At 38.7% G+C, this 26,559-nt stretch overlaps 1 protein-coding gene across 3 annotated transcripts in view; it reads right to left on the bottom strand.

Moving 5' to 3' along the window:
• Window positions 1-26,559, bottom strand: part of Pparg (peroxisome proliferator activated receptor gamma) — a 132,418-nt gene that overhangs the window by 97,256 nt on the left and 8,603 nt on the right. For all 3 annotated transcript variants that reach the window (XM_041637764.1, XM_041637785.1, XM_041637774.1), the window contains exon 2: window positions 9,883-9,956. The gene's annotated coding sequence lies outside the window, so the exon portion shown is untranslated. The remainder of the gene's footprint in view (window positions 1-9,882; window positions 9,957-26,559) is intronic.

Below are 26,559 nucleotides of genomic sequence, written 5' to 3'. Positions count from 1 at the left end.
CTTCGTTTCACTCTGGGCCTTTCTATCAGCTGTTCCACCTTCACTTCAATTTCAACAAGTCCAGAATTAGCTCATCATCCTAAACACAGCTTCATTCCTGTTTCTTTTCATACCTCTATTTCTGTACATCCGTCAAAAGTATGGGGTATGATGTCATTTCTCCATCCTCAATATATACCTTTTATCCAATAGGGGTGTTTTGAATTTCAGATTTTTGAATATTTGCATTTATATGCTGAGATATCTTGGATGACAGACTCCAGACTATGCATAAAGTTCATTTATACCCCATGAACACCTCAGATCTACAGTTTGAAAGTAGTTTTATACAGTATCTTTTGTGCACCTATCTATTAACAGCAACCTGTCACACATGGTTAGGTGTGGAATTTTCTGTTTGTGTTATCATGTTAGCTCTCAGATGTTCAGATTAGAGCTGATCAGTTATAGAATTTAAAAACATAATACAGTCCTGTAGCATACTTTGGATCGCAGGTTGATAAATTTAAAAATAAATTTTTAAATAGGGCTGGGAAGACAGTTCAGTGAGATGGCTCTCTTGGTAAAGGCACTCGCCCCACAAGCTTGGTGACATGTCTATTCTTCAGAACCACGTAAAGGTAGGAGAGAACCTACTGCACAAAACTGTCCTCTGACTTTATGCACCTCCTCATCATGGGTACACTCACAATCCCAGTGAAGGAAAACCACCAAGAATCAAGATGAATGGCTCCTCAACAAGGACACTGGAGGCTGACCTCTGACTTTCACATTCACTCTCTAGCACACATAATTCTTAGTGAAGACCGCTAATAATACTATGCTTATTTATTAGAAACAAAGATGTTTGAATAATTTAATATCAGTTGAATTATAATTTTATAACTGAATGTTAGCTAGGAATTGTGTTAAGCACTAGATAGTCAGCGTTCTTAAGAAGTGTACTACAGTAAGACCAGGCACATACCATCATATCAAAGCCAGATGAGGCAACTCAGTGGGAGGAAAAGTTCCAAAAGTAGGCTGAAGAGGGAGGGGGAGAGGAGTGGGGGAGGGGGAGAGGAGTGGGAGGAGGGGGAGGGAAATGGGAGGCTGGGAGGAGGCGGAAATTTTTTTTCTTTTCAATAAAAAAAAAATCCTGCACTAATTAGCAGGAATTAAAAAAAAAGACAATTCTGGATGTTTTAGGTCAACTAAACCATGCAAGGGCAAAAATAAAGGCAGAGAGATCATTAAAAAAAAAAAAAGAGTCAGAGACTGCCCCCGCCACTCCCTTATTGTAGCATATTATGCAGTGTTTGGTTGATGTCCCTGGGAGGCCTGTTCTTTTTTGAGGGGAGACAGAGGTGCATTGATCTGGGGAAGAGGATAGGTGAGGGGGACCAGGGAAAGAAAAGGGAAGAGAGACAGCAATTGGGATGTAATATACGAGAGAAGAATAAAGGGTACTACAGAAAAATTTACTCATACCAACAATAATAGGATATAATTGGTCCTGTCCAGTTAAGAGCTCAAAGCTATTGAGAGTCTGGTGTCAGACCATTGGAGGTAACCACACTACAGTACAGACTCCCTTCAGAGGGGGCAGAACACCACCTTGGAGTTTTAGAGAGGCACAGAAGGTGGCTCTGCAGTGAAAATAAAATTAGATGATGGAATATTCATCTAGGCATACATCTACAATCAAAATGAAAAGCAAGGAAGGTTTTTCCACCCAGTAGCATTTAGTACCTGAGAGCAGAGTAAATGAAAATATGTATTCTGAGATACTTGTTCACTGTTATTATTGCTTTTGTTATGGAGTCTAGTAGATAAAAGAGTGACTTTACAAAATAAGAATATGCCTTGGCAAGATGATTAGAAACCCATCACATATCATGTTAGTTTAGCATATGCTAGCTGCCACTGTCCCAGGCCAGTTTCTCTTCAGTAAGATGTGAATCTGCAGGGGCTGAGTGCTCTGTCAGGCTCAGGGATTCACACTTTTAAGAGAGTGGCTGCGTACTGTTAGCACAAGGCAGCTTACTCTGGTAATGTACAGTAGGGTGCCAAGGCCTCCTACATCTTCAGGCTTTTCGTGTTGGTTTGTAGCAATAATTAACATGAACAATGAACTTAAAACTTTTCCTGAGTGAAGATTATTTGTGAGACATTGAAGAGTTCCAGGAATTCTCTGAACTCATATCACATAGGTAAACAGTTAAGCAAATAAGTTGTTCTTTTGGGGGTTAATTTTATTTTGTTTTTGATGCTTAGGGATTGGACCTCATATATGCTAAGTATGGACTCTACTATTGAAAAGCAAAGATATCCCAAGTCCCTAAGTAAACCATGTGTGTTTCTTATTGTACAAAATTATTATACTATGAGGTCTGGAACTGAAAAACAAATGCAGGTATATGTAAGTAATCTTAACAGCTAGCTCTTGCCACAGACTGAGTCCCAGGAAGCAAGGCACCCAGATATCTTTAATTACTGGAAGTACACTCTCATCATAAAACAGATAGATAACAGTACATCAAACGACAAAGCCCACAAAACTGGGAAGAGACAAAAATCACACATTGTGCTTTGCTTTGTTTTGTAATACTTAAAAGGAGAGACTCAGGAATAATAATGCACATTGCTCCAAATCAATAAAGACATCTCTAAAATGTTTTTCTAACATCTTCAGAAAAAAATTAGTATGTTCTAGAAAACAGCTCTTGTTGTAAATCTCTTGTACTTGGTATAATGTGTTGGCTTCCATGAGAAGTCCACCCTTTTCAGGAATGACTTGGACTTGGCAGTAAGAAGGGTCAGACAGAGGTGTGTAAGAGATTATGGATGAGGTCTCCATAATCAGTATAGACCCACTGACTCACTTCTGCTTTTATTTCTTTTGGGGAAAAGAGGAAAAGTCATGATAATGCTAATACTCTAAGAACAGTCCTGTAACAGTTTCTGAGTTCTTTATTAATCTGTTCTTACTTGATTCTAGAAATAAACACACTCTCCTACTTAATAGATAAAGAAACTGAGGTCTAAAGTCTTTGAGAACTAACCAGTTCACTGAAGAGATCACATTTGTTGACTTCCCAGGCAGTGCATTTTTCTGGAATTATAGAGGAGGTTCTAGAAGCCAGTTAGTGAAAAGCTGAGTATGAGGCACATCTACAGCAGCAGGAAAGGCCGTTCTCACTGCATGATTATACTACTTCCCAATAACAATCCTCATAGTCTAGTGAAATTAACAAAAACAGGTCTTGTGGTTTATTAGTCATGCTAAATTTCTCAGGGTATTTACTGTAGAAAACTAACAAAACTAGGCCTTGTCAACTGCATGTAAACTCCAGTGGTTACTTCTGGACGCAGAGGCGCTTCGGCCTTACAGCACTCTCTAGAAGAAATCGAATAACACGTTGTGAACACTCAACTTCTACAGGACAATTTCAAAGCTCCATGGGAATTTAGATTTGCACAAGTTATTAGGATGTGACCTTTCCCTTAGATTTCTTATTTTAGGATCAAGTTAACATGGTATTTCCCCAGTGGGAGCTGCTGTACTTCCTTCACAGATAAGCAAAAGCAATCACAAATTACAGTGAGTAAATTCAGGGAAATATATATTTCTGCGATGCAGATGAAAATGAAATCTTAAAAGGAGACCACACTACGTGTTCTTGGATTTGAAAGGAAAAGCCACGTGGTTTGCTAACAAAAGAAAACAAAACTCGTGCCATTATGGTATTTCCCTGAAATTTATTCCTGATTGTTTCTTGTCCTGGCTAAGTCTTGTGACTTTTAAAGATTATTAAAGATGTTTACGTCACTTGATTTCCTATGTCCTGCCTACAGGGAGTATAAAAGGTTAAAAACATCAAATAATTTAAATGATTTCAGATCATAGGATCTAGAGAACAAGGAGTTTACAAGCTTAAAGAAAAAAACTAAAATAAAATGAAAGAGATCATAGCTTTGTCCCACTGAATAATAGTAGTTTTCATAAATGTGTGTGATTTATATGCATTATTTGCAACATACAAATGATTGGCAGGAACTAAAAGGCAGGTGCTCACAGGCGTGTGCATACATACACACAGACTTAACCTCTGAAAGAGTTAACAATAAAAATTAATTTCAACCATAAACTAATATTTTTCCTATTTATTTTAACTGCAAATGTTTCTATCTTCAGTTTTCCTCTTATGCTTTCTTTACCCTAAAAATATCCTTTCAAATATTTAAAGTATAAATTTAAAAGAGTTGATTAAGGTACTAAGACCATTATCACCTTAAAATGGTTAATAATATTTTTTAAATATTTATTTATTTTTATTTTATGTGTATGAGTGTATCTATGTCTGTATACTGTGTATATGTCTGATGCCCAAGGAGGCCAGAAAGGGGACTGGATCTCCTGGAACTAGAGTTACAGACTATGTGAGGTTCCATGTGGGTGCTAGGAATTGAACTCTTAATCACTGAACCATGTCTCCAGCCCCCTATAATCATTTTTTAATTGATGAAAAAATATTTTTGAGAAATGACCTCCCCATATAGCTCAAGTTGTCCTTGAATTTGAGATCTCCTTGTCTCAGTCTCCTGAGCGCTAGGATTACAGGCCTGTGCTATCATGCTTCGCTAAATATATATAATTTCAAAGTTGGGTTGTATTCTATTTTATCGGATCTACATTCTTAGAAGTTGTTATTCCTTCCTCTTAGTCAGCAATACATAGATTTAGTCTTCAGCACATGTTGTGTTACATTTTATTTAAATCTACATAGCCTCAGGAAATATTCTGTAGGAAATAATCCTTGCTATAAAGTCAATTGTTGGTTTTATTGGTTGATAGGGTTGGTTTGTTTGTTTAACTTCCAGGGATGGGGCTCAAGTGCTTGTGCAAAGGAGAAACCACTCTACCACTTCAGCTATATCCCAACCCTACTGGGTTTTTGTTTTGTTTTTTAGAAAAACAACAACAAAATTACTTGTGTTACTTTATTCCTAAATAACTGGTAAACTCTGTAAGAGATAATTCATTTAAACAAATAATGAGACACAGTTCTATAATCCTAACTTTTGGGAGGTGGAGAACAAAAAAGAAATTATTTGAACTTGTTCATTTGTTACTAGTGTACCCTAATGAAGCAAAAACAATATAATTATCCAAGCAATTCCATTAATGATTCCTCTTAACTGAAGAAGACAACCTTGAAAATTAAACGGAGTATGTGCCAAGAACTAATTGTAATACATAATAGCATAAACAGTTATTTCATCCAAAAACCAAATCAAAACAAGCAAACAAACAAAAACCAAACAGCACCTAAAACCTGGCTTAGTAAATTAGGTAATGTCACTACAGTCACTACAATGGAAAGTCTTGTTGCCATAACAACATATCTGTAATCAGGCAGAAACTAGAGAAAATGTAAATGTCCTAGCAGCAGAGTAAGATGAGCCAAGTGGGACATACAAGAGGAAAATGTATTCCAAAATTATGGGAGAAAGTTTTTATGTGATTGTGATATTTTTTATTTTAAATACATTTTCATAGATTTCTAAGAATAAAAGTGTTTAGAATGAAATGATAAGAGGGACAAAGGGGGCAAATGTATATGTTAGAGGTATAGTGTATATTTGTATGAAAATCTTGTGATGAGAGACATTCTTAAGAGAGAGAGGCAGAGAGTGAGATAAATGACAGACAGACAGACAGATAGATGATAAGTGGGGACAGTGTGGCCTGAAATCCCAGCACTTTGGAGGTGAGACAAGAAAATTGTCACAAGTGTAAAAACAGTTTGAGCTATATAGTGAATTCCAGACCAGTCTAGGGTACACGAAGCCCTGTCTGATAGAACAACAAAAGGGCTAGAGATGGTTCAATGATTATGAGGCTAGAGATGGTTCAATGATTATGAGCATTTGCTGCACTTCTGGAACAGCAGAGTTCATTTCCCAGCATCTACATCAAGCAACTCACAACTGTCTATAACTCCAGCTCCAGGGTATCCAACACCTTTGGCTTCCACATGCACATGCATACCTATGAGTAATTAAATTACTAAAAATGAGTCTAAAAATACAAACAAAAAGGAAAAGAAACTACTGTAAACCTTGACTGCAGCTCTGTAGTAAAGTGTGTGCCTAAGAGTTTGGGAAGCACTGGGTCTAATCCCCAACACAATCAAATTAAGAAAAAGAAGAAAAAAAGTATAGCAAAACAAACCCATTAGCTAAAATTCTAACATAACAAGTAATTTATGTTAGCTTCACATATTGCTGCAAACATAGCACTTGCCTAACCTTAAGGTTTCAATGCCATGTATGATCTGTGTTTCAACCCGAAGCTCTGAATTCAGGCATAGAGGGCAGCTAGGCAGAGCTGTGTACAGAAAGCACGTCCCAATGCTGCCTCTGTCACATAGAGAAACTGATAAAGATCGCTGTGTCTTATTAGCGATTTATAGAGTTGTGATTCGCTCTACCCAGTACAGCTATAGTTGAATTCCTCTGTCATAAAATCACTGGGACCAAACAAGTTCAAATATCTTTTATCTACACACTGTCTCCCTCACCATCCGTTAACGTATTTCTTTTGGGGGCTTTTCTTCTTTGTATAGATTCATCCGCCTTAGTTGTAAATTAACCCACAGGCAACTCATTGGGTTTTTCTTTGAACTTCACAATTTATGGCACAGGGGCCATTTAAACTGCCAGTGGGCAAATTATGTTCAGAAAATCATCCCTAGGTTTAAAAACAAATGATCCCAAGGGTAAAGGCACTATAGCAAAGAAATGAAATATAACTATTGAAGACTTCTGTAATTTCTTTTTTTTTCAAATATAGAAACATTACATAAATTTAGAATTTTAGCTACTTTTACGTGTTTTAAGTCCCTCCAAAATGTCAGTTCAGTCGTGGTAAAGTACATTTGCCATGGCGAGTGGGCGTCATCAGAAACCTTTCAGTGTAAGATGGAAATTGTTCCCATTCCACGCTCATGCCTCACTCCTGCCCCAGCCTCAGCAGCCCTCGCTCTGTTGTCTAGGACTCTAAGCTGCATTAGGAACATCTTCTGCTAGGCTTCCTTTCACCTAAAATCTGATAACTGATGCAGTTTACTAAGTTGGGTAAACATGCAAGCGAGTTTAAAAAAAAAATTCAGGGTCAAACTCCAAATACTTAGCATTTAATTTTCATGCCAAATAACTGAATTTAGATCATTCCTTCAGATGCCAAAGTGCATATTTGTCTCATTTTGAAGGGCTTGGTCTCTCTGCTTTAAATCACTTTATACTTTTCTAAGGTTAAATCAATTTTCAAAACAAACTCAAGGCTGTTATTGATTTCCTTTAGATATCTAAGCTCTCTTCGTGTTACTTGTTCTCAGCTGCACTCCTCAACAATCTTACTAACACTCAATCTTCACCCATCTCACTGCTCAAATATAAGATTCTAGGCAATAGAGTGGGGATCTAGAGTTTATGGATGAGTTTTAGGAAACAAAAACAAACCTTGAGAGGTTCTTCTTTTAACATTTGCATCCTATCCTGTCCCCAGCTGGATTAAACCATTTGCTAAAAGTGAGTTCCCAGCGAGGTGCATATTTGTGAAGCTGGAATCTTCATATTCAGTGGTTAGTGTAGGATGTAACAGTGGTAGAGTGCTTACCTAGGACGTTCAAGCCCCTGAATTTGATCCCCAAAACGGCAATAAATTAAATAAATAATAAAATCATGACTAAAACATTTTATAACTGGGAAATGATTTAACTTAAGGCTTACAGAAAAGATAAAAAGATGACAGATCTCAACCTTGTGGAACTTTCCCCACAGTTCACATGTTCAAACCCTAGCACAATTGTCAAAAATAAGCTGACATAGTCGTATTCGCCCCTTTTTTTGGACTTCTCCAGTTTTCTCACTACAATTAGTCCCCCTCCAGCTCCAGGATCCACCACACTCTCTTGCTATGTCTCCTTGCCTTCTTTAAAGTGTGTGTTGGTTCCCATCTTGGCCTGTCTTTTATGCCTCTGATGCTGTTGAAGCATGTTGCTCAGGTATTCTTAAGTTGTCTCTGTTCAGGGTATGTCTAATGCTGTCTCATGATTCAGCTGAGGTTACAGAATTTTGGGAAGAACACCAAACAGGTTCTGTGTCCCTCTCAGGACACCTCACAGGCCAGACAGCTCACTACAGATTACTATTGTTGATACTGACCTCGGCTGTTTGGTATGGTTGGTGTCTGCCAGGACTCTGCACTGTAAGTCTCTTCATTCCCGTTTGTAATTAACACGCATGGGGGAAATTCTTGGAAGCTGTGCAAATATCCTGTTTCTCCTTAAGTTCTTACCCACCCACTAAAGTCAGTACTCATCGGTGGATCCAACCTGCAGCAAAGGTTGCTATGGTTCTCTGACAACAACTTTCTATTGCCCTCACTTCTAAGTTCTGTAAAGAAGAGTCATCATTCTCTCCGTCTCCATTTATCCATTTACCCAGTCAGAACTCTTGCATATATTTCACTTGGGGAGCTATAATGCAGTTCCACAGTTAGTGGCTTTATTGCTCAAATTGTCTCAGCTTGACTACTGGGCTGTCTCCAGCTACGCTGACTCTTCTGGAGCACACCCTGGCTTCTGGCACCACATGGGCCTCCAGGCTTGTTCTGGGCTGTTTTTCCCTCAGTTTTCAAACCAACCTCTTCTACAAAGAACTCCACTTTCTTTTGGGAGAAAATGGCATTTGGACACTATAGTCTGGTCTGCTACTAAAGAGGCTCTTTTTTGTTTTGTTTTATTGGTTTTTCGAGACAGGGTTTCTCTGTGTTGCTTTGGAGCCTGTCCTGGAACTAGACTCTTGTAGACCAGGCTGGCCTTGAACTCACAGAGATCAGCCTGACTCTGCCTCTCGACTGATGGGATTAGAGGCATGTGCCAACATTGCTGGGCTCTGAGGAGGCTCTTATCTTGGTCCTTTCAGGGAACAGAGCTAAGGAAAATGCACACATGCACTGACACACATGCACACAAAATCTGCATTAATTTGTAAATTATTTATCTGACAGTTTTTTTTTCAATACATCTGCAGGTTTCAGAAAAATGGGCCATCCTGTGACTTTCCTTGTTGACTATAATCAATAGTCCTAAAACCACATAAAATTTCAGAGTAACTTACATCTCCAGGCAAAAAGGCACACTTGCAGACTAAGAACTACCTTAGCACACTAGAGTAGGTCTCGAAGGGATGATGGATTTCCCAGAACTTTGTCCATAGGCCCTGAAGCCATACCTTATGCTAGCCAGTACCAAGGAAAAAGTACCTTCATGTAGGTACAAGCTAAAGTCAACAATTCTGTTCAAAAAAACATGTTTCATATATATATGAGCCTACTTCTGTCTGACCAGAGGTTAGGACTGCATGGCCTATGAGGACCAGACAAGATATAGCTACCTAACTTTAATCATAAGTATAAGAATCTAAAATAAAGAACTTGGAGTCATTACAGGGGTATAAGAATAAGAGGTTAGGCCAGGCGGTGGTGGCGCATGCCTTTAATCCCAGCACTCGGGAGGCAGAGACGGGCGGATCTCTGTGAGTTCGAGGCCAGCCTGGTCTACAAGAGCTAGTTCCAGGACAGGAACCAAAAAGCTATGGAGAAACCCTGTCTCAAAAAAAAAAAAAAAAAGAACAAGAGGTTAGAGAGTTATTTTTAAAGATTTGTGTTGTACCCAACTTCTAGGACATTTTCATATCTTTGTTTTGTCTTAGACAAGTATGCTATTATAAACTACAACTAACAGGCAAATTATGTAGAAGAAAATAAGTGGCAGTGAAAAAATAGAAGTGTTTAAAATACAAATATAATATAATAAATTCTGACATACTTACCTGTAAAGGGTAGTCGTTGTTTAAAAAAATGTCTTTCTTAGATATCAGTGGTTCGCAGTTAGCTTCTTTCAAATCTGAATAATTAAAAAATAAATAATATTTTCAAATTTTATTGGTACTCAAAATCCTTAGGCCACCCAGGCTGCCAAAATGCAAATATACACATTAATTTTCATTCCAGTGTTTCTTTCTCTTGCACATATAAAGCTTTATATTCTCTAGAAATAACCAGCATACTGTCAAATGACTCATTGTGCATCAAGCAAGATGAAAAAAAAAATCTCAGAACAGTTGCATAAAAGAGACAGGAACTTTGATATGCTTTTTTTGCTTTACCAGTCAGATCGTCAACATAATGCCAAACTTTTTTTATTGCACCCATTTAACACATCAAATTAATAATAACAATATCACCACCCAGACTTAGGAAAAAAACTAGACCTTTAAAGGGATTAGCAACCTCAAAAGACAGGGGGCTGGAACTCTGGATATGGCTTATTGATAAAAGCCACACCATAAGCTGCTGTTCATATCCATTTCTGGGGTGGGAGGTGATGCAAGTTTGATAAAAGTTATACATTGCAAAGTTGATGTTTACTGAAATTTGATTTCATCTGGAAGCTACATAGTTGAGAAGTCTAAGGTCACAGTAGAGTGGCCAGCCTGCTTGAGTATGGGAGATGCAGTACACACCACGCTAAGCAGGCTTTTCAGAGGAAGGTCCAGGGAGCAGATTGTCTAAATAATGATTCACATCCTTGTCTCTTAAAATGCTCAGGGAGCCCAGAATAGGACATTCAGTAAAGACAAAACAGCATCCGGTGCCAAGAGCCTTATCTGGAGGGCCGGGGAGGCCCAGCTTGCAGACCCAACCTTCTGCACGCTCGACACACACAAAATTCCAATGCCTGCTTTTCCGATTTCTTGGAACTGACAGAAACTGTTCTGTTACGTGATGCATGGTGTAAAAATGTTACATCATGAAGATGAACGTTTTCTCATTCTGTTATGAACTACAGCCAGTGAGCTTTGCTTGCTGGTGTTCCCCAGCATTGCTTAGTACTGCTGCTTGGAAGCGAGAGTTTTAACGGCATCTCGGTGTCAATAGTAAACTGCAGTTCTGCTCTCAGAGCCGGACAGTCTTCTACAGGAAGAGCTCGTTTGTCAGCACTCTCTGCCTGTACTCTGTCGTTTGGCTGTGACTGCTGACCTCCACCATAATGATTTGCATAAACACTCTAATTTGCTAGTCAGCAAGGAAGACGGCATCTACACAGAAACTGCTTATTACGAATAACATGTTCAACACAAGGAAACTGTTTTATCTATAAGAAATCACTACTCTGACTTTAAAAAAAGCATATAAGATAAAAATTTCAGAAATACGAAAACAAAAGAAAAATAACAATAAACTAATGAACAAAATCACTACCTCAAAAAAATAAATTTAAAGATTCTAGGTTAAGATTAACCAATATTAGTTTCCTTGACACTTGTGCCTGGTCCTCCTTAAATATATATGCTCTCATTAAGATTAGACAAAAAGAAAGTAATATTTATTTAATATTTAAAAATGTTCACATGTATATTTTGATCATACTCCTTCCCATCCTATAATTCCTCCATAATCCTTCCCCATCCAACTTCATGTCCTTTCTCTCTCTTAAAAAATACACAAAAATGTAGAAACTGCTATCTATTCAAGGCTTGAGACTCTAAGAGTTAGATCAAACAGAAAACAAGACCAGCTCCTACTACCTCTGGAGGCAGGCAGTATTCCATACCCCATTCCACTCCCTGGGTCCACTCAGACTGTTCTGTGCCACCAAGGCATAGCCTTACTGACATAAGACAAAGGCAGTCTGAGGACAGTGTATTGAGCTCCTTCACATTCAGTGGATAGCCAATCTATTTAAATCTGTAAAACCGAGGCACTCAGGCTGTGAAGAAAGATATCGCAGCCTTGCACTTCCACAAAGCTCTCAATAGGCCAGACTGTTTCTGCATACCCATTCAACTGCTTCATATACAAAATCCTGAAATAGGACTTTCTGCTAGAATCATAGTAGATAAAAATGCAGGCCAAGAGCAATTTATTCAGATTAATTGACCTGAAATGAAATGAACAATGAAAATGAACCCAAGAGATAGGGAAAAGAAAACCCGAATCACTGAGAACTTATCCAGGAATTACATCCCCAAAGGGTTGCAGGTATAACTCAATGGTGGACCAGTTGCCTAACACCCCAAAGCCTCTGGGTTTAATGTCTATCACTGCTGAAGAAACAAAACAAAACAAAACCTCTCCCAAAATGTAATTTTACAGATGTTCTTTTAAAATGCTGTAGAAAAAGATGTCATATTTAAACTTTGAGTAAAACCTTTCACATTGACCATATTAATTTTTAATTACCATAATATTGATATAAAAGTTTGACACTTCCCCCTCCCTGCAAAAGAAAACATCAAAAAAGGGCTATTGAAATGGCTGAGTGGATAGAGAAGTTTCTGGTCAAGTCCTAGAATATCCGTAGTGGAAGGAGAGAACCAATTTCCACAAGTTGTCCTCTAACCTTCACCATGTGTACAATGCCACAGATATATATATATATGGCACACATCTATGTGTGTATGTATATATACACACACATATATAAACATATAAACTAATGTAACAAAGGCCCACTAAAATATCAGTTCTAGCTATTGTTATTAATTTAAAATTAGAAGTAAAGCTAATTAATTTAATCATATGCTAAAAAATAAACTACTTGATCAAATTGCACTTATCTCAGAAAAGCAAAGGCAATTTAATATCAAAAATTGATAAATTCATGTTATGGCATTAACCCAGTTTTAAAACAAGCCATATGATTATCTCAAAACATACAAAAACAGTACTATATACAATTCTACCTTTGGGCTGGGCGTGTATCTCAGTGGTACAATTCTTAACCTAATATGTTCAAGGACCTGGGTCCTACACCCCAGCACCAAACAGTACTAATTCAACATTTGTTCTTGATAATATTTCTTTGAAAAACTAAGACAGTTGAATAGTAAGAATCTATCTCAAACATACAACTAATATGCTCTTATTGTGAAATATGACAGTGGCATTTCCTGGGGTGTAGTCTATAAATAACCAGTTCCTTTTCTAACAGTGAAGGTTTCACTAGAAAATAAATATGTGTATAGTGTGTTTTGGAGAGTTATAAAAGACATTAAAATATAAGTACTCCGCAAGCTTCACAATTAAATAACAACATCATCAATAGCAACCCACTCAGCTTCATTATTCCCAACTTTATCTGAACATTGGGTTCACACTTGCCATTTTTCTGTTCCTCCGTACATTGCACTTGGGTGATGTCACACAGCTTTCTACCGAAACTAACTACAAACTGCTTTGTTGTTAACCCATTAGACTTCTTGATTTCTATTTTCCAATGGTGTGCTAGAAAATGCTTAATTAGCCCTCCTGACATGCAGAGAATGGTCTTGTTGGAGGATTTGTGAATTTCTATGGTGTAAGACATGGGTTTCAAGCTTCTAACACAACGTTTCTGAAGCAGGATGTCCACCACACAGACATAAGTTGACATATCTTAGCAATGTAGGAGCTAGGAAATAAACTTTCTGTGTGTGTATCTACTACCTTTTTTTTTTTACCATAACCTGTCTGATTATAAGTTTATATAATTTAATACTTAAAAGGAGTCTCTAACAATTAGTTTAGTAAGAACCTTAAATTTTACAATTAATTTCTACAAGCTGATCTGAGTGGGCTCCTGAATACTGCTGCTTCATCCTGCCTTTCAGTTACTTCTTACTCTCTTGTTCCTGTTCTGAGATATTCCTACTATTACATTCTAAAAGTTCCTTGGATTTCTTCTTACTACTCTTAAGCATGGCACAGTTTCTTATGCATTGTCTTTAAACTCCTCTCAAGAACTTTGTTTGAGCTGGACATGGTGGGCAGGTTTATAATCCTTGCATTTACAAGACTGAATCAGCATGACAATGAATTCTAAGCTACATAGCAAGATTTTGATTCAAGAACAAAAACCAACCCAACCCAAACTAAATAAGAAAGAGTTCTAAATCTTTTTGTCACTATGGCTAGAACATCTCAAAAAACTAAGCAAACCTGTCTTCTCCCTTTGAAATATCAATGAAGCACAATTAAAGAATATGGGCTGGAGGGTGGACCTCAGCCTAAAGAGCATGGGTAAACTGAGGCAGGAGGTGTGGGGGGGCGGCTAAAACATAACACAACTGGTCACTTAATGGGAATATTGTTCATTCTTCAAAACATTCAAGACATTTCCAAGTTTTGTACCTGGGTCTTTGAAAAGTCCAGTGCATAGGATTCAGTTCATACCCACAAGTAGTCCTCTCTGCCTTCCCCTTCAATTCTTTTCACATTCTCTGCAGTCTCCACCAAGGCCCTGCTATCTAACCATTTCCTCCATTGCCAGCTTAGCAAACTCAAGACCTCTCCTTTTCTTCTTTTTTGAGCCTTGATTTAGCACATCAACTTACAGTTTTGCCAGCTCCTCATGGCCAGTGCCTTTTTACTAATACCTTATCACAAAAGTCTAGGAACTGACATGGGAAGATAGAGTGTGTGTGTGCACACGTGCATGTATGCACACACCTGTGTGATATTAGAGATTGAATTTAGGAGTTCATACATGATAGGCAAACTGAGCTGTATCTTTTCTTCTTGTTCTGTCATACAGTGTCACTCACAGTGTGTTGGGGGAAGGTAGGAAGCATGCAAACATATTCAAATTAGTAATTTTAATTCCAAGATAAATGTAGTCATTCCTCCATGTCTGAGGATTTTGTATCCTAAGATTTATCGAACTACATGTTGAGGATATTTTTAAAAAATACATTGCTAGCAAGTTGGGTCAGCAGGCAAAGCACTTGATGACTTGAATTCAACCTTCGGAGCCTATGAAAAGGTAGAAGGAGAGAGCCAACTCCACAAGCCATTCTCTGGCCTCCACACTCGTGTTGTGGCCTGTGTATATCCAAACTTGCATATCATACATACCTATGATAATTATAAATATTCTAAAAATACTGTGCCTATACTGAATGTGTAACAACCTTTGTATTGTTATTGTTCCCTAAACAACACAGTAGAACAATTTCTCTTGCATTTACACTGTGTTAGATATAATAGGACTTCTAAAGGGAATTTAGAGCGATAGGAATATATGGATACATTATATGCAAATACTAAATTTCATATAAATTTTGGAGCCTGTTCACATGTATATAAACTCCACTGGACTTTTTACTGCCCTATCCCCTCTTACCATGAACGTATAACTCAACCAAGGCCAGTTAACCTCCCTTAGATTTTTAAGGAACCTTAGAAGATTTACTATTCAGTTGACGGTTATATCCTCAGATAAAAAGATAAAATGACTTTATTTGTATTCAAAAGCAGAGGGAAATGGTGTGGGGGGAGAGAGAGAATGAAATTTTTTCCCCCTTTTTCAAGGCAGGGTTTCTCTGTGTAGCCCTGACTGTTCTGGAACTTTCTCTGCAGACCAGGCTGGACTTGAATGCAGAGATTTGCTTCCTCTGCTTGGAATTAAAGGCTGTACCACCACCACCACCTAGCACGCGCGCACACACACACACACACACACACACACACACACACAGAGAGAGAGAGAGAGAGAGAGAGAGAGAGAGAGAGAGAATTTTAACAGTGGTTGTCCCCAGCAGCTGAGTTTAAGTAATAGTGGAGGTTCTGAATATGCAAGAAAGATCTGGTGATCTTATTTGCCTTGTCATGAACAACACAAAGGCATGCTGTATTTTCAAGTCACTATCACATGCTAAACTGATTTTCAGTGAACTAGAACTAGCCTGTGTTACATCTAACTGTTATACAAGGCATGGTAGTAGGGGGGCATGTGCCTATAGATATTTCATTCTCTTGGAACTCAGACACTGTAAAATTAGGCTCTCTTTGCAGGACTTGGTGGCTTGGTTTAGACTTCTTGGGTTCAAATCCTAGCTTTCTCATTTGGCTGGTTAGTTGGTTTCTTTTTATTTTTTCACTGGCCTAAGTAATGTATGAAATAAACAGCATGCACCCACCTTCTTTTGAGACAGGGTCTCCTGTAGGTCAGACTAAACTTAAACTCACTATGTAACCAAGGATGATCTTAAATTTCTGATTTTCCCAAAGGCTGAGATACAGACATGTGCCACCATCCCTAGTTTACACAGTTCTGGGGATGGAGCCCAGTCTTATGCATGCTAGACTTGTATCCTATCTACTGAGCTACATCCCATCCCACTATATAGCCTTAGTATTATATATAATATATGACTGTTGGTAGAATAAAAGAAGATAGTGTATCAATGTGCTTTAAATAGAGCTTGAAACAGGTTTGCTGATCAATAAATATTAATGATAACTCTCAAAAACTAGCTTATCTTTTTGTTGCTTGAGTTAATTAAGAAACAGGCCCTCAGCAAGATGATTAAGTGATATTTTGGCTTAATATTTAAACTATGTGATAGGCTAAGCAGGAAACTGAACGGTTAAAAAATGCTCTAAGCAGGGAATCACACACTTCCATTTATAAGTAATTTACAGGCTAAGCTGCCCTAATGAGTGATTTTACACAAGAGACTTAGAGAGCGATTGAGGACTGGGAAAGAGAGTCAGACTGTGGGTAGGAGATATTAAAGCAGCTGAGATATTAAATCTGCTGAGCATCTGCTATTTATTAGGGGTGCTCTAGACAAGGAGCTGCAGGACGAACATGGCAGACTCTTGTGTAACTGCACATGTGAGGAATGACACAGCCCAAAATCAGTGGTTCAAGGATCTACTGCTCTCTGTGCTGTTTGGAAAAAGAAGGTAGAAATGAAAGTTGTTAGAGACAGTGGGGAGTTGCTTCAACAAGCTACTGTGCTTTCCAAGCATTTACCAGTTGTACTGGCTGGGTTTATGTCAGCTTGACACAAACTAGAGCCATCAGAGAAAAATCATCCTCCCTAAAATCCAGCTGTAAGGCATTTTCTTAACTACTTCTTGATGGGGGAGGGCTCAGTCCACTGCACTCTATAAGAAAGCAGGCTGAGCAAGCCAGTGAGCAGCACCCCTCTCCGTGGTCTCTGCATCAGCTCCTGCTTCCAGAGTCCTGCCTGTTTGAGTTCCTGTCCTGACTTCCTTCAATGATCAACAGTGCTCTGAAAGTGTAAACCGAATAAACCCTTTCCTGCCCATCCTACTTTTTGGTCATGGTGCTTCATCACAGCAATAGTAACCCTGACTTAGACACCAGTGACTCAGGGCCTATTGACCCCTATGGACAGTTTGAGAATTAGTGATTTGATACTTTAAAACCCATTTGGGAAACAATCCATGGAAACCACATTCTGTCAGAAAGACCAACAACAATTTCAGAATAGAGGCGTCCCCATTTTTGATCTTTTGATTATTAAAAGTACCATTAGTTTCACATTGTAGTCAAAGTCTTTGAGAAACAGACACAAAGGAAGACTCTTCAAAAGAAGTAGTTGTCAAATAGATCTTTCACTTCCTTGGTCAGAGCTACCAAAAGCAATCTATAGATTCAATGCAATCCCCATCAAAATCCCATCAAAATTCTTCACAGACCTTGAGAAGACAATAATCAACTTTATATGGAAAAACAAAAAACCCAGGATAGCCAAAACAATCTTATACAATAAAGGAACTTCTAGAGGCATTACCATCCCTGACTTCAAACTCTATTACAGAGCTATAGTATTGAAAACAAGTTGGTATTGACATAAAAACAGAGAAGTCGACCAATGGAATCGAATAGAAGACCCGGTCTTTAACCCACAAACCTATGAACACCTGATTTTTGATAAAGGAGCTAAAAGTATACAATGGAAAAAAAGAGCATCTTCAACAAATTGTGCTGGCAAAACTGGATGTCAATCTGTAGAAGAATGAAAATAGATCCAAACCTATCACCATGCACAAAACTCAAGTCCAAATGGATTAAAGACCTTAATATCAGTCCGAACACACTGAACCTGATAGAAGAGAAAGTGGGACGTACTCTACAGCACATGGGCACAGGAGACCACTTCCTACGTATAACCCCAGCAGCACAGACACTAAGGGCATCATTGAATAAATGGGACCTCCTGAGACTGAGAAGCTTCTGTAAAGCAAAAGACACTGTCACTAAGACAAAAAGGCAATCCACTGACTGGGTGAAGATCTTCACCAACCCCACAACTGACAAAGGTCTGATTTCCAAAATATATAAAGAACTCAAGAAACTAGACCGTAAAAGGCTAATCAACCCAATTATAAAATGGGGCACTGAGCTGAACAGAGAATTCTCAACAGAAGAAGTTCAAATGGCCAAAAGACACTTAAGATCATGCTCAACTTCCTTAGCGATCAGGGAAATGCAAATCAAGACAACTTTAAGATATCTGTCAGAATGGCTAAAATAAAAAACACCAATGATAGCCTTTGCTGGAGAGGTTGTGGAGAAAGGGGTACACTCATCCATTGCTGGTGGGAATGCAAACTTGTGCAACCACTTTGGAAAGCAGTGTGGCGGTTTCTCAGGAAATTCGGGATCAACCTACCCCTGGACCCAGCAATACCACTCTTGGGAATATACCCAAGAGATGCCCTATCATACAACAAAAGTATATGCTCAACTATGTTCACAGCAGCATTGTTTGTAATAGCCAGAACCTTTAAACAACCTAGATGCCCTTCAACGGAAGAATGAATGAAGAAAGTATGGAATATATACATATTAGAGCACTACTCAGCAGTAAAAAACAATGACTTCTTGAATTTTGCATACAAATGGATGGAAATAGAAAACACTATCCTGAGTGAGGTAAGCCAGACCCAAAAAGAGGAACATGGGTTGTTCTCACTCATATTTGGTTTTTAGCCATAAATAAAGGACATTGAGCCTATAATTCATGATCCTAGAGAAGCTAAATAAGAAGGTAAACCCAAGTCCTAGGTCCTCCCCCCTCTGTCCATATCTAGGAAGGTGAACATCCAAACTGGCTAGGCTCCCACAAAGCCAGCACATTGTGTAGGATCAAAACGCCGTGCCATTGTCCTTGGCTTCTCATCAGCCCTCATTGTTCGCCATGTTCAGAGAGTCCAGTTTTAACCCATGACTGCTCTTTGGACTGGAGAGGGAAGGGTAGAGGAGTGGGAGGAGGGGGAGAAGGCTGGGAGGAGGGGGAGAAGGGTGGAGGAGGGGGAGGGAAATGGGAGGCTGGGAGGAGGTGGACACTTGGGTTTTTTTTTCTTCCTTTCCTCAATAAAAAAAAAAAGAAGGTAAACCCAAAGAAAAACATATAGGCATCCTCCTGAATATTAACCTTCATCAGGCGATGAAAGGAGACAGAGACAGAGACCCACATTGGAGCACCGGACTGTAATCTCAAGGTCCAAATCAGGAGCAGATGGAGAGAGAGCACGAGCAAGGAACTCAGGACCGCGAGGGGTGCACCCACACACTGAGACAATGGGGATGTTCTATCGGGAACTCACCAAGGCCAGCTGGCCCGGGTCTGAAAAAGCATGGGATAAAACCGGACTCACTAAACATAGTGGACAATGAGGACTACTGAGAACTCAAGAACAATGGTAATGGGTTTTTGATCCTACTGCACGTACTGGCTTTGTGGGAGCCTAGACAGTTTGGATGCTCCCCTTACTAGACCTGGATGGAGGTGGGTGGTCCTTGGACTTCCCACAGGGCAGGGAACCCTGATTGCTCTATGAGCTGACGAGGGAGGGGGACTTGACCGGGGGAGGGGGAGGGAAATGGGAGGCGGTGGCGGGGAGGAGGCAGATATCTTTAATAAATAATTAAAAAAAAATAAAAACAAAAACAAAAGAAGTCGTTGTAAAACCCCAGGAAAGGAAATATAAGAAGCTTCAGGAAGGGAAGAGGGATGAATAACCAGAGCTACTGTAAGAAGTGAGGGGAAAGAGAGGTGGGGGATGAGGGAGGGAGATACAAAAAGGAGGAAAGGGAGAAAGGGAAGTAAGGAAAAAGGGCAGGAGGGAAGGTGACAGAAAGAGAAGAGAGGCTCAGAGGTTCTGGCCATTCAGAAGTAATACCGTGTGTGCTCAGATTCAGCTATTCACTTCAGATTAACCATCAGAATTAGTTATCATTGGCATTTTAAATATTGCATAGACATTAAGATACACCAAAACTATTTAATCTAATCTTTCACATTGGTAATTAAATCTAAATGCCACCTTAACGAAAGTGTCTTAGTTTTCCTCAAAACTTAAACTCTCCCTGCTTACTACTAAGCCTGCTTAGACACTAATTTTTCACTTGAGATGTCTGATCTACCGTCACTTCACATAACTGAACAATGTTCAATAAATATTTGAGTGTCTACTATCTATCAGGGAATGTTCTAGGCACATAGCAAAATTGTATATACATTTTGGTGAGAAGCATAACTTGTTTAACTCACACACCATAAGGAAGTGGTCAACTTTTAACAAGGTATTTTACTAGAGATAAAATAAAATGCATTTTTCTTCTGCAGACAACTTTTTTTCACTTGATATTATAAGCACTAAAATAATCACCATGAAAAGAATGTCCCTCATCTGGGTTAAAACATTTTAGCATTTGTCAAAAATCATACTGAGGATATCACTTCTATATGAGCCTAAAAGGTTACAATGTTATAAAATGCACTAATCAGTAGTAAGTCTAGTTACTAGACATTTAGAGAAACAATTTAATGTTTATAATGACTAAGTCAGATAGGCTGAATAATAAAGGCTATCTATTCTCATACATCAAAATAGCATCCCACTCCAGCATGGAAAAGGGAGGTGGGCACCAAGTCCCACCCCTTGTTAAGAACCTGTTGGAAACTAGTAGCTGCCGGGAGAGGAAGAGTCAGTTCCTTTCAACGGTGTTGTCCCTGGTAGGTCTATGTGCTCCAGTGTTATATATCCAGCAGCTCACAGGCAGCACAAACTGGACTTGATAGGTGAAAATAAAAAAAAAAAAAGGGACACCAAATTGAGTGGGCAGCGAAGGAAAAGTAGGAGGGTGAAAGCGATCAAAAGACATCGTATGGAATTCTCAAAGAACTAATTTTTAAAAATGAAAAAGATGGCACCCCAGAGATACATTCAAGTGGGTAGTCACATCAGGTTCTATTTAAGCATGGCATTACATCACAGGAGAGAAACACAAATGACTTAAAGGTCAGTAGCTTGACTTAGATTTACGTAACTCGTTTCTGCAGGAATTTGCATTACTTGTGAAAAACATCATGTGAAAGAGGAACTTACTATAAATATTAAAGTTGGAAATAAATGAATGGCTGAGAAAGCATTGGAAAATAATAGTTTCTTTAAAAAGAATTGGAGAACTAGAGTGTGGGGGTGTGTGTTTCATTGGTATAGCATGTGTTTAGCATATAGGAGACTGGTTTCAGTTCCCAGGCACGCACGCGCACACACACAAACACACACATACACACACACACCACACACCACCATACACAAACACAAATCCACACAAATTCAGTCGTGAAACTAGCTGTGGGATACATTTAAAAATCTAAATTGCACATACATCCACATAAGCTTATTTACAAGAACTGATGAAAAAGCTAAAAACTTAGCATAAATGTTCCAAAGTAACTAATAATGAAGGAAGTGTGTGTGGGAAGCCATCTTAGAAGAGACTCACTTGGGCTCTAATGACAAAGCATTTTCTGCTCACGCAGCCTTTCCTACTGCTGGATAGCTATAGTCATTACAATTCTTTCCTTATACTGAGCTGAACTATGACTCTCTTTAATGTCTGGCTATCCTTTGATAAATAAAGACTGTGTGACCATAAAGAAAGGAACCAGTGCTGTCTTGCCTCTGTGTCCAACATATAATGTGATACACAAAGAGGGTACCCTAAAATCTATGGCAAGTCCCCAGAATAATTTATTCTTCAAGAAAGTATGGATCTAATTTGAGGGTGGAGGGCATTCTCTCGGCAATGTACTGTGGATACTTTTACGAAAGGTCAAATTATATGCTTGAATTCTATGACAATACCACCTCAAAGCTGTCCTCCGCTTGCCCAGGTCAGTGTGTATCAGTGGCCTGATAGCAGACTAGGCCTTTGTCTTCATTTCCACAGGTAGTATGTCCATGTTTTGTAACAGCTTCCTGATGACTTTCTCTGTACACAGCTGCCAGGTTAATCTTCTGACTAAATCATCCCCAACTTCTTAAGATCTGGAGTCTCCCCACTGCTAAGATAAAACCCCTACTCCTCCATCTGCATTCCAGACCATTTATCATCAGTCTGAAAGATCTACATTTCCAGCCCCATTTCTGACTGCTCATATCCCTGTATTCTCCACCTCCAGTTGGCTCGTGTGGAGTCCCCTGGGACTGTGTTTAGTCACTATTCCAGCCTTGGTTTTCTTACACTGGAGATTACTTTTTCTTTCTCTTTGACTATCTCAAGTCAGGAATATTAATTTTTGAGGAAACAAAGTTATCCATTTTAGAGTATATAACACAGCAGTTTCTAATATATTCTTATCTATTTTGTTTTTAGTTGACACATAATGATTGTATACAATGTAGGGTACAGAATGATATTTCAATATATGTTCACAATGTGCAGTGGTCAGATCAGGGACACTGGCTAGAACACTGGAAAAGCCATGCAGCCAGGAACTGCTTGCCTAGCACGCGCATGGGCCTGCGTTTGATTCTCAGTACTGCATTAAAAAGAAAAGAAAGGCAGCTCTAAGTCTCCTTGTATATAATTCCAAAGCATCCCCATCCCAAAGGAAACCTGTGTTTATGAAGCAGTGACTCCATCCTACCTTCTTTGTGAAGTGACCTGCTCTGTTTGGCTCCTTTGTTGTTTCTGTCCCTGTACATTTTTTGTATTGGTTTTCTTCTGAACTCTTCTCTGCAGGGCTTTTCCTGGCTACCCATTCCCTTCTTTGAATCTCAGTTACATTCATCTTCTGCCCTGAATTACCATGCTGCTGTGGGTTGCTAGTAAACTATTTCAGCTGCACCCCTTTAGGACTGAGGTAAATTCAAGGCTCCCAGTTATGGCATTCTGTGTCTTTCTCTGAGCCAATAACCACCTAAGATGTGTTTAATTAAGAGCACTAAAATGAAACTGAAGTTTGGATAATTAAATGAGAGAGCATCTCAACTCCCTTTGGCTCTTTATTCTTCCTGTGGGGCTCTCTTTCGGGAAGAAAAGGGTCTGTAGGATCTAGTCAGTGTTTCTTTGCCCTAATAGCTGAACAGGTGTGAGAACAGGGGGAAAATGGCAGGTTGCCCAAGGGTGGAGAAGGGGCAGGTTCCCTGCACTCAGCTTTAGCAAATAACTCCTACCTTCATTCCATATCTACAGGCCTACAAGGAAGAATTGGGGGTCCGGAGATGTCACAAGGCAATATTTTAAAGAGGCTCATTTTTTGCTTTTGCTTTTATATGTAAGTCAGTTTCTCAGTCTGATACTTTGAAGTTGTTCATTAATACAGATCTTCCTTGGAAAAGATTAACTATTAAATAACTGTGACGATGGTACTTTTTGTTCATATATAAAATAACTGGGTAATTAAACTACTATCTATTAAAAGGTGGGCATGGTGGCACACACCTTTAATCCGCTTCTCAGAGGGGAAAGGCAGGCAAATCTCTGAGTTTGAGCCCAGTATGGTCTACAGAGTGAGTTCCAAGACATCCAGGGCCACACAGAGAAACCCTGCTAGTAAAAAAAAAAAAAATTACTGTCTATTCTAAGCCAATGGATAGGTTAAAATCTGAAGTCTGACAAGAAGTATGAAAGGGAGTCAGTCTTACACGATGCATTGTACAGTCTCAGCAACATTTGTGTGTGCATTATTACAAACTCTTCCCAGCTGGAGTACTAAACAGAATTTGTCACAGTTGCCATTGGGAGTCTCCAAACAAGAATGAAAGAAACAGTGCTCGGGCCCCTAGGCCGTTATGAAACCTGCTCCTCTGACCAGAACAACAAAGAGAGCTAATGCAGAATGCTGAAGTCCATAATTAACATTTCCCCTTATTCATGTCTCACTTTACCTGCTCAGAGGATCAGAGTGAGCAGAATGAAGTTTCTTTTGACATTAATTCCACGTCCTAAAAATGTTACATAGAATGTGAATTAACATTAAAAAGGGGCTCTGGAATTTCCCTAAAGCTTTGGGGGTAATAATATTAAGAATCATGTATAAATGCTACTGAAAAAGCACATACTTGTTCTTAAAAATCATTGAAAAATACATACAAATGACTTAGGTTGCTATAGGCCAGAAGTAGGAAGGTTTATAGTGCACAAAGCAGTAAAAAGAATGACAAGAAGTATGGTACACAATTTTATACTCTATTAAAGCATGACAGGAACATAAACATGAAAAGAAATAATAGTCCCCATAAATTGGCAAATGTGATATGATACACTATCTTCCACTTACATTTCATTTAGGTGAAGATTTGGCACGTTGTGATCTTTAGGCTCCTAAGCTCCAGCCTCACCATTTATGTGGCTGTGTTTTTAGAAAACAGATTTTGATCCCAATGTAAATATACATGGTTCTTAAAGTCAGTGGTCATTCAGTAAAGACACAAGAAACACACTGGCAACATTTGTCCAGTCTGAAAGTTTTTGTTATGCCTACATTGAGGTTCAGTTTTTGTTATGCCTACATTGAGGTTCTCTTAATATTTCATAGCACTGTGTATGGGAAATAAATTCTATCTGTTTTCACATAAGTTCTTTCAAAATGTGTTTTCCTTTTATACTGCCCTCATTCATGTTCAGAATTTATTTCTAAGTGGCCAATCAGACATTTTCCATCTTTTAAAATACTAGACATAAACGGTAATAAGGCAATTTATGAATTCATAAATGTGAAATAGTTATAATAACTAGATTAGGGAATGGTCATTCTACATAGGATAGGGGGTGCCAAGGAGGTGGCTCAGTGGTGAACGGTTTCCCTAGCATGTTCAAGACTCAGGATTTGATGCCCAATATGAGTCCATTCACAGATAAGCTTGGGTGGATTGACTCTGAGGTGTCACCACATCGAGTCTGTTTTACCATTAGATTCTAAGATCTAGAAATTAAAGTCTTATTAGCTGCAGTTCATACTGGCTGACATTGGGAACCATAACAGCAGGAACTTGGGAGCCAAAGAAAGAAAATATTTAGTATCACTGATATAAAAGTCTAAAAGATTCTTAACATTTTAAGTTGGAAAGAATATTCTGAGCCATAAGGCTGATACAAGATATAGATGTGTGTGTGTTTCCCAAATAGAAGGAAAAAGTGACAAGAACAATATATAACTAGGTCCAAGGCAAACCAGTTAATTGCTTCTTCTGGGATTTCTAGAACAATACATCAGAAAAGAAAAAAAGTCCAAGAACTATTGCTGTATTCTGTATGTATGTGTGCATATCTGTGTAAATATATGTGATTTTTGTACGGCTCTCTGGGATTTGGGAAAACCTACTTCTTGCTATTTTCAAGACATTATTTTCAGTATTTCTACCACATTTTATATCAATGTCTCATAGATAACGGAAGTTTCTTCAGTGACTATTCATGATTACATGTTTAACATTCTGCCAGGAGTTGGGAAACCAAATAATTCTCTCACTGGTCATTCAGTTTTAGATAAAAAGAGAAAGAAAAAAAGGGACCATAATACATACATAGATTTTTAAGAAAAAAACTAAAAGTGGAGTGTTTTAAAAGAAAGTAATTCTAAAAACTATTTTTTAAAACTCTATTTGACAGTATTCACTAAAGATCAAAAAGATCACAAACCACAAGAAATCTGCAAAATTGAACCATATATACGGCTGTGAACATTATGAGGCTGTTAAAAAATGGACTTTAAGATTTTTTTTCTCCTTCCCAATTAAACCATGTAAATAAAAAAGAGCACAGGTAAATCCAATATGGGGAAAAAAGCTAAGTATGGTATAAAATTTGGGTATAGCATAAACACTCATCCAGTGCCTTTACGGTTATCTAGCTAGAGGGTTCTTAGGCTCTGCCTTGATCTTTACTGACTAGGATCTGAGAGAAACTAAAAAGTTAGCCATTTTCTCTGTTGCTGAATATCTGCGTCACTTCCAAGTATGGTTTTTAGATAGGATCCTCCTATGTGGCCCAGGCTAGCTTCAAGCATGCACTCCTCCTGCTATCATTTTGCTAGTGCTGGGATTATAGGTGTATACCACCGCAGATGGCTCATATACGGCTTCTTAAACAATGCTCTCACAAAGTTCTTGTATCTGCCTTTTCCTGTATCCTCTAGCCCTCTGGCAAAAGACGCAGAAGTAGAGGTATAGCATTACGGTGTGCGACACATTGCTCAACCGCTTTCCAAGCAGCCTGAACTAAATTACAGTGACATCAGAAATACGTAAATACAAATTTCTTCAGCTCCTAAATCCTAGTGTGTTGTCCACATGACCTTGCCTGCTAGACGACCCCTCTAGCCTTGAGCCACACCCCTGGCTGCAGTTCCCAAATCATAGAATTTTAGAGTAAGAAACAAAACTGTTGCTAAAAATCTCTAGGAAAGGCT

Source organism: Microtus oregoni, unplaced genomic scaffold, assembly GCF_018167655.1.
Source record: "Microtus oregoni isolate MIOR12 unplaced genomic scaffold, Mior012 000002F_ref0000024, whole genome shotgun sequence".
Classification (NCBI taxonomy): Eukaryota; Metazoa; Chordata; class Mammalia; order Rodentia; family Cricetidae; genus Microtus; species Microtus oregoni.
This window is presented reverse-complemented; position numbering and strand designations above follow the sequence as displayed.